Source organism: Thermobia domestica, chromosome 9, assembly GCF_964235325.1.
Source record: "Thermobia domestica chromosome 9, izTheDome1.hap1.1, whole genome shotgun sequence".
Classification (NCBI taxonomy): Eukaryota; Metazoa; Arthropoda; class Insecta; order Zygentoma; family Lepismatidae; genus Thermobia; species Thermobia domestica.
Window position 1 is genome coordinate 187,056,060 of NC_137462.1, and position 16,765 is coordinate 187,072,824.

The 16,765-nt window shown below is 38.9% G+C and overlaps 1 protein-coding gene across 13 annotated transcripts in view; it reads right to left on the minus strand.

The window, feature by feature from the left end:
• Positions 1-16,765, minus strand: part of RhoGEF2 (Rho guanine nucleotide exchange factor 2) — a 656,727-nt gene that overhangs the window by 255,534 nt on the left and 384,428 nt on the right. The window lies entirely within an intron of this gene.

Below are 16,765 nucleotides of genomic sequence, written 5' to 3' on the forward strand. Positions count from 1 at the left end.
TTGGAAGTCTAAAACAAAATATTAATCTTCCTGTTGAGTATACTTAATTTTTTCCTCGAATACAGAAATCTACAAGGATAAGTCTTGTAATAATATTTCCACAACCCAAAAAGCTGGCGCGTATATACGCCATGATCGGACATACGTATAAGGTTAAGTTGCCCGAAAAGGCAGTGTGGCAAAAGACTATTTAACACGGAGGCCGCCTCTCCGTTAGCATCTTCAGTCAAATTTTAGAGGCAGTAACGATGAGTGGTCAGGAACGTCTGATATGTGAACTGTTACTGTGTAAGTTCCAACTACGGCATAACGCTGTGACAACAACCTAAAAAATCTGTCAATCGGAAGAGCACAATACAGTGAATCACAGCACAGCAACTTCTCGGTTCCAGATATTTCATTCAGGTTGTAAATCTGCTGATCTTGATCAGCAAAGGTCCATCCGCTTCAGGATAACATATGAGTTCATATAATTGAGGAAAATCCATCAACCAGCAAACAACAATTGTCGATCCAAGTCGACATGTCCCAGTTCATTGATTTGCGTCACCTTCATGAACTCGAAAAAACCATCAGGAGCTGCCGCATGAGGCACATGACTATCCCAGTTCAGATCCAGAAGAGAGTGGATGTGTGCGGCCAACTGCTGCAACATCCGCATAATATATGTTTCCTGAAACGGATTATCACATGCGACGAAAAGTGAGTGTTATTCCGAAATCCGACTGGACAAAAGCAGTGGCTGAGCAATGCCAACTTTCAGAATTGGTCGTCAAACAAAGCCGTTTCGAGCATAAAGTCATGCCATGTTGTGGTAGTGGAAGTACGGCGGGATAATTCAATACAGATTAGTTCCTAACGTTCGTACCATCAATGCCGACCTTTATTTCAAACAGTTGCAATGGATGTATGCTGCAGTATGCTTATATATATTAAAGCGTGTCCTGCTGCAACACGCTATCGCAAAATCACACTCGGTTCGAAAAACGCAACGAAAAATGCAGAAGTTGATGGCATCCTACTGATGCCATACCCGGCACATAGTCCTGACTTGCCCCTTCCGATTACTACCTATCTTTATCCATGGTGAGCTTTCTACAATCGCGATGCATCATCAATCCGCAGGAGATGGAAACAGCAGTGTGTCACTTCTTTGTCTCTAGGGACAAGGAGTGGTATCGAGGAATTGGCAGCGAGATGATTGCAAACAAACAACACGAGACCTATAATTTCTTTGCACTATAATATTGCAAGATTTATGATTAACCATTGTTATAGAAACAAGATCTATTCCCATCACTTTTTATAGCAAAATTATTTTTTGAGTAGATTAACTATATTTACATTGTCGAATAAACAACTTTCAGTCATGAGTCCTCCGCATCAAGAATTATCGTTGAAGCCTAAGATGTCTGATTTGTATTTATTTATATAGTATGTTATTCAAACACGTTAAGCTCTAAGGGACGTCTTTCAATAAGAACACACACTCACAAGTCCCAATGATGTACATCGCAATCCGCCATTTACTTAACAGGGCCTCAGGAAAAACCTTCAGTCACAAGAGCTGGGAAGTTTTCTTATAATTACAAATAGATCCAAACAAAACAAAAATGTTTTGAATGTCAAACACTTCGTAATGTGCGTCACTTGGCACTGAATCAAATCAGCATAGACCAAGCAGCTTCCTCCAATGTACTTGTCAATGCGCCTATTATCCTTAATGAAATGTTAGTTCAATCATTACATGAAAGGTATAACTGATGTTTTTATGAAAACGTAATCTTCGGTTCAATATTTCGGCCCTCTAAACTCATAAATGAATTGAGGGATACAGTTTGTGTAGGGAAATGCTAGTATCTCAATGAGATACATTAAGACACTAAAAACAAGTCAGTGCGGAATAAAGTCAAGTATCCTTTATATCTGAAGTCATCGTTTCACCATTGGACCGCCGGATATTCCACAGTGATATTTATTATAACAAACTATAAGTAACATCACTAAAAGACATAAAAAAAAAAAACTTACGTTCATTCATGCACATCTACAGGAATACTGAAACCTCTTGAGTTAAGAACATTGTTATATCTGTACGAAAATATAAAAGTTTATTTCTCTCTCAACTTTTCTGAAAATATTTAGATCTTCATTTGCCTATTTCTATCACATACTATTATGCTCTATATATTAAATGACAGCTTGTCAGGAAGTTACAAAAGAAAGAAAAAAAGTACTCTTCACGCCAATTTACAAACTCCAGCATAGCAAATCACTGAACAAAGTGAACGATTTTAGAATTCCTCCAAATCTTACTAGTACTCATCCTTAATGTATCAGATAAAAGAAGACTACTGTCGAATTCAGAAAGCGAAAAATATCGCCTGCATACAAAGCAATCGCGTTACCGGTGGCGCCACTTTCTCTTACAACTTCTGCAATAATAATATAATAATAATAATAATAATAATATGAGAATTACATGTTAATGAAAGAAAACAAACAGTACTTTCGCCCGGATAATACTGAAAACTGAGTTACTAAATTTATAAGAATGGAACGCAATTTCCCTACTGCATATGCAACACGCTTACTTTATTTACTAAACGGGTTGCCTAAGGATCCGGAGTTAGAAGGAAGGCGGACTATTTTATTTTACTCGCTCTCCAGCACATAACATGCAGCAGAAAAAATGCATGATCGACTTCAATGGTAATAATCACTTTCGCAAAATGAAACAAGAATCAAATAATTATAAAAATCCATGCTTTTTAACACCTTAAGACAATACCTTCAAAAGGGAAAAGTATGTTTCATTCTATGAAGTGGTGCCTGTTACAAATCTCGCGCGTTAGTACGAAAAATGTGTCACAACTTACAACAACATGGAATAACACTAAAGTCATTTACGCAGTAATTTTACCTTTCAGAAAAACATCTTCTGGCTTCCGATAATGTACAATCACCAGTTTGATTCACTCCGAAGGAGCTATTCCGCTCGATGCGGGTTTCCATTGTTGCAAGACTTCAACGACGATCCATTTTTATGGCTTCTTCTTGATGTTCACAACAAATACTAACTGCTAAGCTAACCAACACCGACGTTATTCATTCCGAGGGACTCTCCTCGTAAACGCTTGATCGAAGCAGCGTGTTCTCGCGGGGCGCTGAATGCTGATAGTGGATTAGAACAGCTAACATCCCGCACTCAGAGAAGCTAGGAAGAAACACGCAGGAGCAGAACGGCGCCCGATTTCCACTTCTCACCCCAAACCGTTGCTGATACATTCCTCTTTCACAGCATTCAAACAATGCAGCACAATTCCTGGCAGTTGTCCGTCGCCTACAACTACAGGTAATTCAAAGTGAAAATAAGCAACTTTTCTAACGAATATATAAGTATACAGGCACAGTGAGGATTCATGCTACTGCTGAAAACCTTTATCCAAGGCAAAAGAGATTTGAATTCTTGTGCCAACACGCAGTTGCCACATTTCCGTACAGTAATAAATCATAAAATACCCACGCTAGGAGACGTGGAAGTTCGTTCATTTGCTGGCCAAGTTGTGGCAAAAGCCGAAGTATCAGCTGGCTTCCACTTCCTGCAGTCGGCTCGTTCTTCGCACTGATCCCTTTAACACGCTCGATAAAAGAGCATGCAATGTAATCTAAACACGAATGTTCAACTTTACTCTTTTCATTTAATGAGTGACTCTAGGAACAACGTTAATAAAATTGTAGCCGATCTTAATGGAACGATAACATCGTGCCAGCACACTCTTTTTTCAAATGCGAAAGTTAAACGTATATTTCATTCCCTAAAAAATGTTCACATAGTTTCCACTAATTTTGCTGCATGACAATCCATAGATTCTGAAAGTAACTGCAATTTTCTAATAAACTACAGCCTATAGTGCTAGGTGGGTCAATGGCGCACGTTTAACGTCCACTGGGTCCTAGTATCAGTATTTCGAGCTTCAAAAAATGGATTTAGATGCCTTCTTATTCAAGTAGTTTCCCAAATGTCTCACACGATAGTGTTTCAAAATCGACGATTCTTTACTCTCCACCGTAACATATTACAACTACCTAGAATTGTAAAATTACATTGACTGGAACAATTTCCAGTATAGACCGTTTTCACATTTTGTTCTCCCTCTATACGATAAAAAAGAAAAATTAGTACGAAAAATACGAAGAATCCATCTAACAGTGTATTAGACACAGCTATATATATTGGAAGGAAATAAACTTCTATTGCTCGTATTTGTTTTATCGAATGGAAAGACAGGAACATAGCACGCTTACTGTTAACACAAAAACTAAATGTACAAGAAGGAAGTAATAAGTCTAACAATTTGACAGGTCACTGTTACAAAAAGTTAGTAACTATTCTCAGATCTCCAGTGACGGTCAGAAAACTTGTAGTAAAATTTAATAACGGGAATCTCCTCCCGAAGTTAATACAATGATTTACTCAGTGATATTGGGCTTTCTTTATACATAACAATCAAAATTGAAGTTCTTGCCCGTAACTAAATATTACTCCATGATAGAAGACTACGGAGAATCTCTTTATCCTTCACTGAATTCAGCAAATCGTTATTGTAAGTACAGATTGCATTTACATACTTAATGTTTAACCACAAGTTAATTATTAACTGGTTCGTTCCTCACATTTTGCTTTAACTGATGTTCTAGGTAGCAATTACTACACTTGTCTCCGAAAATCTAACGAGGGAACCTATCCAAGTGTAACTCTGACTTCGAGTCGAGACTATGGCCGTTGGATACCTTGTCCCAAAAGAACATAACACGAAAAGGGATACATCCTCGATCGCAACCGTTGCGAAGATATAAGCATGAAAAGTTAGAAATTGAGCTCCATACTATACAATACAAAGTCAGATTTCGGGTCAGATTTTTCGGAAACTGTCGGGTAAGAAAAGTCAGCGAATACATATCAAATTAGTGTGGGGAGCCCAGCACCTTTTGAATAAAAAAAATTGTGTCCCCGGGGCACTCGCAGGGTCCTAGGCGAAGTCCAACTCAAAATTTGCAAATGGAACCGGGGGCCAAGTAACATATTGTATGAAAGCTATTGTTAAATAAAAGATAGAACAAATCTCAACTCTCTACGATAACCCTGTGCATACGGGCAAATGGTCAAAATGTCAATACAACCTACATCAGAATATCTATGGGGGGCGCGCTTGCTTAGTGGTAGAGCGTTCACCTCCGGTGCTTGGGGTCGTTGGTTCGATCCCAGCTCGCGCCGTGTGGACTTTGCGGTGAACAAACACCGTGCTCGTGAGTTTTCTCGGAGTACTCCCGTTTCCTCCCACTTTCTTCATTCCACAATTTCACTCATTTCTCATCACCATCGTCTCCTGTAGCCTAACCGGCATAACTGTGGGACGTAAAACTCAAAAGATTTAATTTCATTTCAAAATATCTATGGCCACGCTTCTAAATCCGTTAAGTTGCGACAATACCGAAACAGAAAACACATTTAAAAGTTCAAGGTATTGAAGTAAAGCATATTGCTGTAGTCTTTCACAGAGTCGCACAACGGACCTTATCCAAGTATAAGTGTGACTTCGAATGACCAATGGACCATAAGAATAACCATGACCATTGGATTTCGTGTCCTGGACGAGAAGGGATACATTGTCAATCGCAACCGTCGCACAGTGGGGCGAAAACGCAAACAGCTGGCCAAAAGTTAAAAAACGAAAGTTAGTAATATAGGAATGTTTTTATGTAGTTGGCTAGAGTCATGTTAGAAGGGTCCAAATCCATAAATAGAATAGGGTTTTTACTTTATTCCGACTACCTCAGCCACTCTTAAGTAGACCCTTCAGCAGGTTAAATGGGTAGAGAACAATAGAAGAATTGTGACGCGTCAGTTGAAACGGTTGTAACTTTCGAACGCGTTCATAGTTCTTAAATCTGTAAAGTTTTCCTATATTGTACTGGTAAGTAGAATAAGTGTATGAAGTGAAACATTAATAATAATGATGTAATAATTTATAATTTGATCGCAAGTCAGGCAAAATTTTCACATTGTGTATATATGTTATTAACTTAAAGCGTTGAAAACATTATGTGCACCCTCGTGCACCACGTTCATATTTTGTAGAATGGTAGTCTGAATATTAATTAATGCTGTCGACAAAAACGTAGCTGCCAAAACGTGCCAATTAAGAAGCGTGTTGATGTTAACTGTTGTTCATTTAATGTTACAGTGACAAGCCGTTGCAGTTATCATAACCGAATCAAAAACCAATAATTTGTCATTTAAGTAATAATACATTTCTAATAAATAAGAACGTAAGTAACAAGTAATTGCTCATCAAAATATGTGAAAAAAGTGAATGTTGTTAAAGATACATTGTGAAAATTACGAAGTATGTTGACATTCTTGTTATTCCGCCATTTTGGATCCGCCATTTTGTTTTTCTCAACTTTAGTTGCAGAATCATAATCAGCAACCTCAATAACCCCTTTATCGCCACTTTTGAGAACATTTCTACGACTTTTTCGACTTTTGCAAATTTTATTACGCCATTTTGGATCCGCCATTTTGTTTTTTCAACGTTAGTTGCAGAATCGTAATCAGCAACCTCAATAACCCCTTAATACTAAATTTCATTCAATTTGAATATAGTTATCATATTTTGGTCAGATTTTTGCGTTTTCGCCCCACTGTGCGTCGTGGAGGGAGAGAAGGTCAAAAGGCAACGGTATATGCTTCGCGCATCGGGACCCCAGATTCACAGATTGCACCGTGAAATTTCTATCGGAGGATTTGCTGAACCAGAAACATGATGGTGAAGACGAATAGGAGTGACCTTTGAAACTATGAGGCAACTTGGAGAGGAGTGGGGTTGGAGAAAACTGGAATAATGGTGCAGAAATAAAATATATCTTAGGATGCTTTTGGGAGAGAGGTTCTGCAGCAATTTGCTTTACTTCAATACCTTGCACTTTTAAACGTGTTTTTCTGTTTTGTTATTGTCGCAACTTAACGGGTTTAGAAGCGTGGCCATAGATTTTCTGATGTAGGTTGTATTTACATTTTGACCAGTTGCCCGTTTGCACAGGGTTATCGTAGAGAGTTGAGATTTGTTCTATCTTCTTTTATTAACAATAGCTTTCATACAATATGCTACTTGACCCCCGGTTCCATTTGCAAATTTTGAGTTGGACACCGCCTAGGACCCTGCGAGTGCCCCGGGGACACAAATTTTTCATTCAAAAGGTGCTGGGCTCCGCACACTAATTTGATATGTATTCGCTGAGTTTCCTTACCCGACTGTTTCCGAAAAATCTGACCCGTAATCTGACTTTGTAATGTATAGTATGGAGCTCAAATTCTAAAGTTTCATGCTTATATCTTCGCAACGGTTGCAATCGAGGATGTATCCCTTTTCGTGTTATGTTCTTTTGGGGCAAGGTATCTAACGGCCATAGTCTCGACTCGAAGTCAGAGTTACACTTGGATAGGTTCCCTCGTAAGTTTAAATCCCAAATTTGATTACCCATAACTTAGGAATAAAAAGACTTAACAGAAAACTATTTCACATGCATACTAAACAAGTCACGCTCTACCTCTATCCCAAGTTTGGACAAAATCAGATGACTTCTGTAGATTCCATACGATATATACATATATTGATATATATATATTGATTTGTCTAGAAATATCAGATGAAGGACTAACGTTGTCGATTTCTTTTACCAGTTTAAATAAAGCCAGTGAATAAGAATCTGAGAGAACTCACGGACACGATATTATCCACTACAAGCTCACATGATCTGGGATTGAACCAGGGACTCTTCACACTAAAGATAAGAGCTCTACCACTGAGCCGCTGCATCCCTCCCTAAAGAATCATTATCTAGTTTACCATTTTATAGTGAACGTTGCTATTTATACCTTTATAAAATGTAAAATATCCAGATTGTCCTTACGAAGGAAGTTACGGCTTTTTGCATCTTCCCCTGTGCGAATAGAATATTTCCGCGCTTGTTACTAACAACTTTCTTACAAGTTTAAAATATAGGTACAATTGTAAAATTAATATTCAATATTTTATGGAACTGCATGATTTTTTGTTCATTTCTTGCCGACTGGCATAGTTCAGCGGTCGTATGTTAGGCTGTCAATTGCAAGGTATTTGTTGCAGATTCGAATCCTACTCAGGGAACGTATTGTTCTCTCGCAATTAATTTCATTCTTATTATTTATTTCTTATGGTCTCCTTTAGTCTAACGAACGCATACGTAGAACGTGAATCAAAAATCGCTAATTTCTCAACTTATTTTTTTTCTAAGTTTTTAATTAAAGTGTCTCGTCAATTACATGAGAATTTAGCAAGAGCAATTAGTTGTATTCATTACTTTAATTTGAATAAAATTCTGGCCTACAATGAACAAGCCCTTCGAATGTTTATTCCTCGTTATGGACAATTATCTCCGTACTAACAATAAGTAAAAAGTTGCATCTAACATTTTCAACAGATTAGGCAAGCACAATTTAGGTGATAATAAATCTAAATGAATGAAACAACTTCTATCGGCAAATATGTTTTGCTGTTCTACAATAAAATTATCACAAAATTAACTGCCTCAGATTTGTGTTAAATAGTAACCTTTAAAACTGAAGAAAATTTAATAATTATCAACTTGCAAACCAAAAAAGCAGAAGCTTTTACAGTAAACGAACAATATGTGAACTAATATGGGGTACTACGCGCAGAAATTGCGCCGCGAACAAAATAGGTCGATGACTTCCACAACATTTGAAGCTGCCATTCAACGAAGAAAGACGAAAAGATATCCTTTCCTTGTTACGGAAGTTGCGCTGATTTGTAGCTCCATTCGCTTGCTTATTGCCTACCACCAGCTCTTCGTTCTCTCGTTTCATTCAAAATGGTCTGCAATTCCGACACGACGGACACCCCTAATCTTCGCGTAAACGACGAACTTCGTATTTCACTCGAGACGAAAGTTAAGAGTGGGCAGATTTCTCGTGTGCCATGAAGGGTTTCGTTATTTTTCTTCCCTCTTTAGTTGCCTAGGTAACAATGAATGTCGACACGACCTCATACGATGAATGATATAAGCAAAATCTTTCTTTTTTCTCTCAATTTTTCTTAAAGTATCTATTAGTATGCCTCCTGCGATTGTATAAAATAACCATACAAAACACCTGTACAAATAATATATCGTGAAATACAATCATTAAATGTCAAATACAAATTTTAAAAATTTAAAACTCGAAAAAGAATACGTTGTAGTCTATCAATGTGTAAGTACTACTGAGCAGTTTTTATTTTAAAAATCTCCAAAATAATAAACGACATCAGCATACTAAAACGCTATATGCGAAACTGAAATTTATGACGAAATAAATTCCTTTTCAATAACATGCACTTATTGGAATTTAACTCTTTTAAATTCTTCCTTTTTCGGCGATTTTCTTGAGTCTCAGATAAGCAGCGACAGTGTCATTCCTATTTACCCTAGGATCATGGTTCATACCTCGTTTTTCTCAGAATGGAACAGCCTTTCAAATGGTACCACTTACATGTCCCTATGATGTACCAGAAGAGAAGTATTTAAGGAAAATCGGGATTTTTTGCCAAAAAAAACTTCTTCAAAGTTTGGGCCCTCTGAGGCTCTACCGGGTCTGCGCACAAACCTCCAAAAATTTGGAAAAATACTACGTAGTGTACTAATTACTTGTGACAAATTCAAATTTCCTGTCTTGAATAGTAAGGGCGGGAAAAATTTTTACCCATGTTGAGAGCGCATCAAAAAAACGCCCAAAAATTCCCTAAAATGCACCCTACAAATTTAAAAAAAAATTTCTGACACGTCCCTAATGATCGTAAAATTATGTTTCATATGTCGTTTTGTTCAGAATGGAGTAGACTTTCAGATGGTATCACCCGCATGTCCCTCGGACATCCCTAAGAAGGGAAAAATTGAGGAAAATATGGATTTTTGCTGAAAAAATCCCTTTTTCCCGGTTTGGAGCCCTCTGGCGCGGCCCTGGGTAAACATAGAGATCCAGAAATCACTTTCAAAAATACTACGAAGTGTACTAATTGCTTGTGCCAAATACCAATTTCCTATCTTCAATACTAAGGGCGGGAAAAATATTTTCCTCTTCTGCGAATATTTCCAAAATTTCCCAAGGATACTATACAAACTTCAAAAATTTCCTGACACGTCCCTAATTATCGTAGGATGATGATTCATACGTCATTCTCTTCAAAATCGAGTAGGCTTTCAGAAAGTACCATTCAAATGTCCCTATCATGTAGCCGAGCGGAGCAAGAATCGCGAAAGTGGGATTTTTGGTAAAAAAAATATCCCTTTTTTAAAAACCCTTTTGTCCCTCTGAACCCCCCTTCTAAGTTGACGAAGAGATCCGAAAAAAAATCTCATAAAAACTAATGGGTCCAATGATTGTTTATGGCAAATGTTAGGATTCTAGGATTAAAGAGAAGTTCACCAAACAATGTTGAAGTTAGACCTTAGTATAAAAAAAAAAAAGCATTTGTAAATTGATGACGTCATACCACCCTATCTTTTGACGCTCGGAATCGTATAGACACTTCCAAGGCTTTCTTGAATGCCTCCTCTCTTGGAAAATAAAAAAAATAAATAAAATAAAAAAAACCGGAACTAAATAGCATTCTTAGTTCTCTTTTAATCAAATCTTTGACACTACAATATCGGTCGAAAACGACCAGAATAACTTTAAAAAGTTAATAAAGTTTTATATTCTACACATCTATCATATAGGCTACAAGCTAAATAGTCGAGTCAAAATGCGGTTTGACCTGGGCAAAATTGCAACCTTTAGTTTTACACCTGTATTTTGTTTAGGTACCTCACCTGATGAAAATATCCAAAATCCGACAAAATCGGACCACGGGAACACCCCCAAAAACGGTTTCAAAATGGCCGACCATGTTTTTTTGAAAAAATCGTAGACCTTTACGTTGGCGGCTCTAGTAGCCCTCTTAATTGACACAGAGACATGAATGATACCTCGTTGGAACGCTCATAGACCACACATTCCAACGAAGTGACTTTTGTACTCATCATGCCCAACCCGTAGAAGTAAAAGAAGAAGAAAGTTGATTTTTGTTTTTTAATTGATATTTCTTGGACCTTGGCAACACTGTACATCCTCATACGCCGGCAGAAAAATTCCCACGCGTAGACCAGACATCGGTAACAATAGTATAAAAAAATGAAGGACGTAGGTTCAACAGTAAGGGAGATAAAAATTCGGAACCGCGGACAAAGAAGGGTCACTGTGTATATTTTTTACTGTGGTCTAACTTCTGTTCCTTAAATCTAGCATCCTCCCTAATTGTCACAGAGACATGAAGCATACCGCGTTGGAAAGCTTATGGAACCCCCTTGCCAGTGACGTATCGTTTGTGCTCCCTGTGCCCAACCTGTAGAAAAAGAAGAAGAAACCTTGAAAAAATTGGGAAAATCTACACTTTTACCTTTCTTGGGCTCTGGCAACCTTGATAATCGTTCTACGCATGAAAAAATCTTGTTTTTTTCTTTAAATCAAAGGTCGTTTTAATATAAGTACTATACAGAAAACAAAAATATTCTTAAGCAAAAGAATGGGAATAACGAAAGTCTTTAGGAGGCAAATTACACATCGACATCGTCATTGCCTACGCTAACACTGTCCTCACCATTTTCATTTAAACAGTTAAGACATTCAGTTTCTTGGCATACGCCACAAGCAATAGCAAATAGAAGGTCATACCATAATAGAGTGTACAAGACAATTCGTTTTATAGAAACATAACACCTATATATAAAGCAAAAATATTCTAAGGCAAAAGAATGGGAAGACGAAATACTTAGGGAGGCAAATTACACATCTACATCGTCATCGCCTACGCTAACACTGTCCTCACCATATTCATTTAAAGAGTTAGAACATTCAGTTTCTTTGCACACACCACTAGCAATAGTACATGGAAGGCCATGCTTTCTGCAAGTATAATACGTTCTTGCACATCCGGAATTACAGCTGCAATGAACAATAGTGAGCAAATTCCATACCCATCAAACACGATGGTTGATGTGCCATATTTAGTATACGTTTAGGAACCGTATACTCAGCAAATGATGCAGCGATATTGTCGTACGAACTGCCTTTACACCATGGTAGTCTATGTAACAGAGATCCTCCGTCTAAGACATACAGAATATTGTCTGGCTCCGTTCACTCAAACTGTGCGCTCTGCTGCTTGCTGAACTCTCGTATCGCATAGGCCAGTGGGGCTTTGTCTGCCTTACGCATCATGCTGGGTGACTCAAATAAAGCCGGTGGGTAGGCACATAATTCATGCGCTAAGGTCTCCTCTAAAGATGTGCTGCCTGCATTAGCGACAACTAACAGTCTTTGAAACAAAAGATTCGAATCTACGGAGATATCGCTGCTGATTTTAACACTACTCGCGGATGCTAGAGTTTTGACTTTATCTGCGCGTTTCCCCTTCACAGTGAATAGGTCTTTACCAGATAGTTTCTTCGCATGGTCTGCCCCAACTGAAAATAAATTATGAACGTTGACCGAGGAATCCGGTGTGACGCCAGTGGCAATGTTTCTCAACGATTTGTCTCCGTCAAATGGTGAAATGGGCTGCAGTCGTGCAAGCATGCGACGTGTGTCACTGATATCACGTGACATTCTTGACGTTTCGGCTCCTTTATGTTGTTCGCTAGTGACATATGCTGTGTGAGTAAGAGTTTGCATCGCCAGATTGTACTCGGAGCATGCTGGCATTGAGAGCACCCACAAAGATCGTTGCATCTCCGACATTCCACTCCCATGGGTTAGATAGACCTCCAGTGGATTTTAGCGATCTCATCAGAACCTGCTCTCTGACTAGATCAGAGGACAACCCAGCCTAATAACGGTTGCTTCTTCTAATAACTCCGAACCCATTTTGAAAGCTTTCGTGAACGTTGGATTAACCGATGGCAGCGTTAACATTGTTTGTAGGTACAAGCAAGTCGACTTCAAATAATTGAAGTGTCCTGCTGCAGCGAAAATGGGAATGCACTCTGCTATAGCATCAAGGTGATCCTCCCAACTTCCTATTAGGTCTGCTGCCACAAGTTTCCTTGCTGTAGTCAACATGCGCTGATATGCAAGAAACAACTGACTTTTTTTGATGTGTTAATAAGTTCTGACTTTCGTGCTTCTATTTTTTCTCGGGCTTCTTGAAGAAGATGTGAAGAACTAGCTCCAGTTACAGTAATCTCACCCGACATCAGACTCTGATAGAGAGAGTAAGCATCGTTGATAGTTCTGTGTGTTCCGTTATCGGTCTCCAGAAAAACATTCTCCACAAGCAATGCACTTAATGCGAGGTCAACCATCATGTGCGCACGGAAGGCTCTTGCTACGGACTTGCCACTTAACATATGTACAACCGAATTTTCTCCATAAAACCTCATGCAAGATTTCACGTAAGCCTGAACCATCTATCAGGGAACCAATTGCTCCTAGAAGGTTCATGAGAGTATGAAATAAGCCCAACAGGACAACCGTGTCCTTAATACTGGTGTTATGTGCTCTGTCATGCTGGATACGTGAAGCTTTCTTAAACAGTGGTTGGTCTAAGGTGATGATTGGTGTGACTTCATATTTTCTCGCAAGATTATTCAGGTACACTAAAGTGGAATAGATACATGGCATGTAAGATGGATGGAGATCAATAATCGGTAAGCAGAGAACAGTGGATTTCCCTGGATGATGAAGAGATGGATCTGCGTGAATGGCCTGCATCATTCCTGACCAGTTTGGTGTGCGTGACGGAAAGTGCCAGGAAAGTTTCCACAAAATATCCAGGGAGCTTTCGTTCGGTGATGGTGCTGTTACCAGTTCACAGTTGACCTTTTCAAGAATAGCCCTGGCTTCAGTGTATGCGTGAATGGGAACACTGGCAAGGGACTTCACATCAGCATCAGAGACGGGCTTCCGAAGAATGGTTAGACTGGTAGTAGTGGAAGGAGTAATGGCCGCCAACATTTCTATACCACGGAATGTGCCTAAACCACTTAGCGTTTGGAGATTATGGTCTACATTATCCGCTGCAAAGAGGAGAGTCTGGTCTGCTGGCATTTCGATCACACAATTACCAAATGTACTTGCAGCACAGCGTTCAAACCGCTGCACTTCCGCATACGAAGAGCAAAATCCCAGGTGATGCAGCCTGTCAATCAGGTGTTTCGATCGATAGTGGTGGTGCAGCTGCACAGCAACACCTAACTGCAGAGGAGCTAACATATCTCTTGGTCTGGCTGCTTGCATCAAACACTGGCCAATCGATGTTATTTTGGTTTCATTGCCCTTTCCGGCAAAAAGTATGGCATAGAATAGTTTAAGGCTAAGTGGAATGTACTGAAGAAATTCCTGAATGCTCAAGTCGCTGGGTGAACGATATGTAGTTTGGATTTTATGTCGCTTTTGGATTTTGATCAGTCGAGCTACGGTTTCTATTATTCTATTTTTTTCCTTTTCTTCATCATACTCTCGTGATAAATCACGATATGCCCGTAGAATGTGATTGGCAGTTTCTCGAAGTGTAATGAAGTCGTTTTTTCCACTGTCAATAGAAATTATATTTTTTTCACCGAATTACTCCATTAGTTGACGCTTCATGTGTCGTCCGTCATATGCAATGTGATCAGTCCGTACAAGAAATGTGCCCATTTCTGTAACAAGTTCTCCCACAGTTAGTTTCTCATCATCGTGCTCTTCCAAATAACTACAAATGCGCTGAAATGCTCGAATTCTCTCATCATTTGTAGGTCGGCCAGCCCGGAATTTTTTTGATGCTGACTGATTGTCGGTGCAGTATTGTTGAGGAATTGATTTACCTGTTCGAAAGTTGATACTACATGATCTGTGATAGACACAATCTCCAGCATGAAGATCAGATGAGAAGTACTCAATTCGACCTCGAACAGTTTATGACCCGGTATCGTTTCGTTCATTGCAACACTTAAAATGTTGTGTGGCAATGCTTGTGTTGTCACTCGCACATTTTCTGATTTCAAGACGTGACGGTCATCAAATAAGACAGGCGTTCCGCAAAACAGGCATGTTGCTGTTGAAAGACCCATCCAACGAGCGAGTAACTCGTTTTTGCATCGGCGATGACGTTTTTCTTTTTAGGGCAATCGCAATATCTTTTTTATCAATGTAACGTTTGCGACAAGAGACATGAACCACCATACTTGTAGCGGCGAGAATGTTACTACCGCGAGCCTTACTGGCATTGTTCACTCCTTCAGCTCCCTTTTCTTGAAGTGTGATGAGGTTATCGTCAGAATCTAGGCTTCTGCAGATGATACACAAACGTGTAAGGGAATCAGCCATAGCTCTACAGTGCCTAGGTTCATGCAAGACTATGATATGTTGAAAAGTTTATGGAACCCCATTTCCAACGACGTGTCGTTTGTACCACCTATACGCAACGATTATCAGGGTTGTCAGAGCCCAAGAAAGGTAAAAGTGTAGATTTTCCCAATTTTTTCAAGGTTTCTTCTTCTTTTTCTACAGGTTGGGCACAGGGAGCACAAACGATACGTCATTGGCAAGGGGGTTCCATAAGCTTTCCAACGAGGTATGCTTCATGTCTCTGTGACAATTAGGGAGGATGCTAGATCTAAGGAACAGAAGTTAGACCACAGTAAAAAATATACACAGTGACCCTTCTTTGTCCGCGGTTTCGAATTTTTATCTCCCTTACTGTTGAACCTACGTCCTTCATTTTTTTATATTATTGTTACCGATGTCTGGTCTACGCGTGGGAATTTTTCTGCCGGCGTATGAGGATGTACAGTGTGGCCAGGGTCCAAGAAATATCAATTAAAAACAAAAATCAACTTTCTTCTTCTTTTACTTCTACGGGTTGGGCATGATGGATACAAAAGTCACTTCGTTGGAATGTGTGGTCTATGAGCGTTCCAACGAGGTATCATTCATGTCCCTGTGTCAATTAAGAGGGCTACTAGAGCCGCCAACGTAAAGGTCTACGATTTTTTCAAAAAAACATGGTCGGCCATTTTGAAACCGTTTTTGGGGGTGTTCCCGTGGTCCGATTTTGTCGGATTTTGGATATTTTTATCAGGTGAGGTACCTAAACAAAATACAGGTGTAAAACTAAAGGTTGCAATTTTGCCCAGGTTGAGGGTAAAATTGCTCTAGATTTCCTGGACTAAAATAAAATATGGACTTTTTTGTAATGGGGTTAATTACGTTGATCCTGAACCTGCTGTTAAGAAACTGTCGACTTTAAATCCACTATTTTGAAAGCTATTGACCATGTTCACGTTACTGTTGTTACATTTGTCCCTGTACCAGGTTAGTCAAGAAATTTGAAACTACCACACTGCAGATGAAATCAAGTAATAGAAAGGATGTATAATAAAACATTCGACTATTGAGTTGCATTAAGACACACATCCTTGAGCGTATTCTTTCCCCTGTTGTTGCTCAATCAACCTAATACAATCTTACTTTTCAAGTGGAAGCCGAATCTGCACTTCTTGAGTTTGATTACAATAAAGAAATATCTTGCACAACACGTTTTTCTATTACATATATTTACGAATTGGCAATAGGTTTGCCAAGATTGCCAATTAGTATCTTTTAAAAAATAATCACATGTTTATTATACTAAATTTCTGTGAT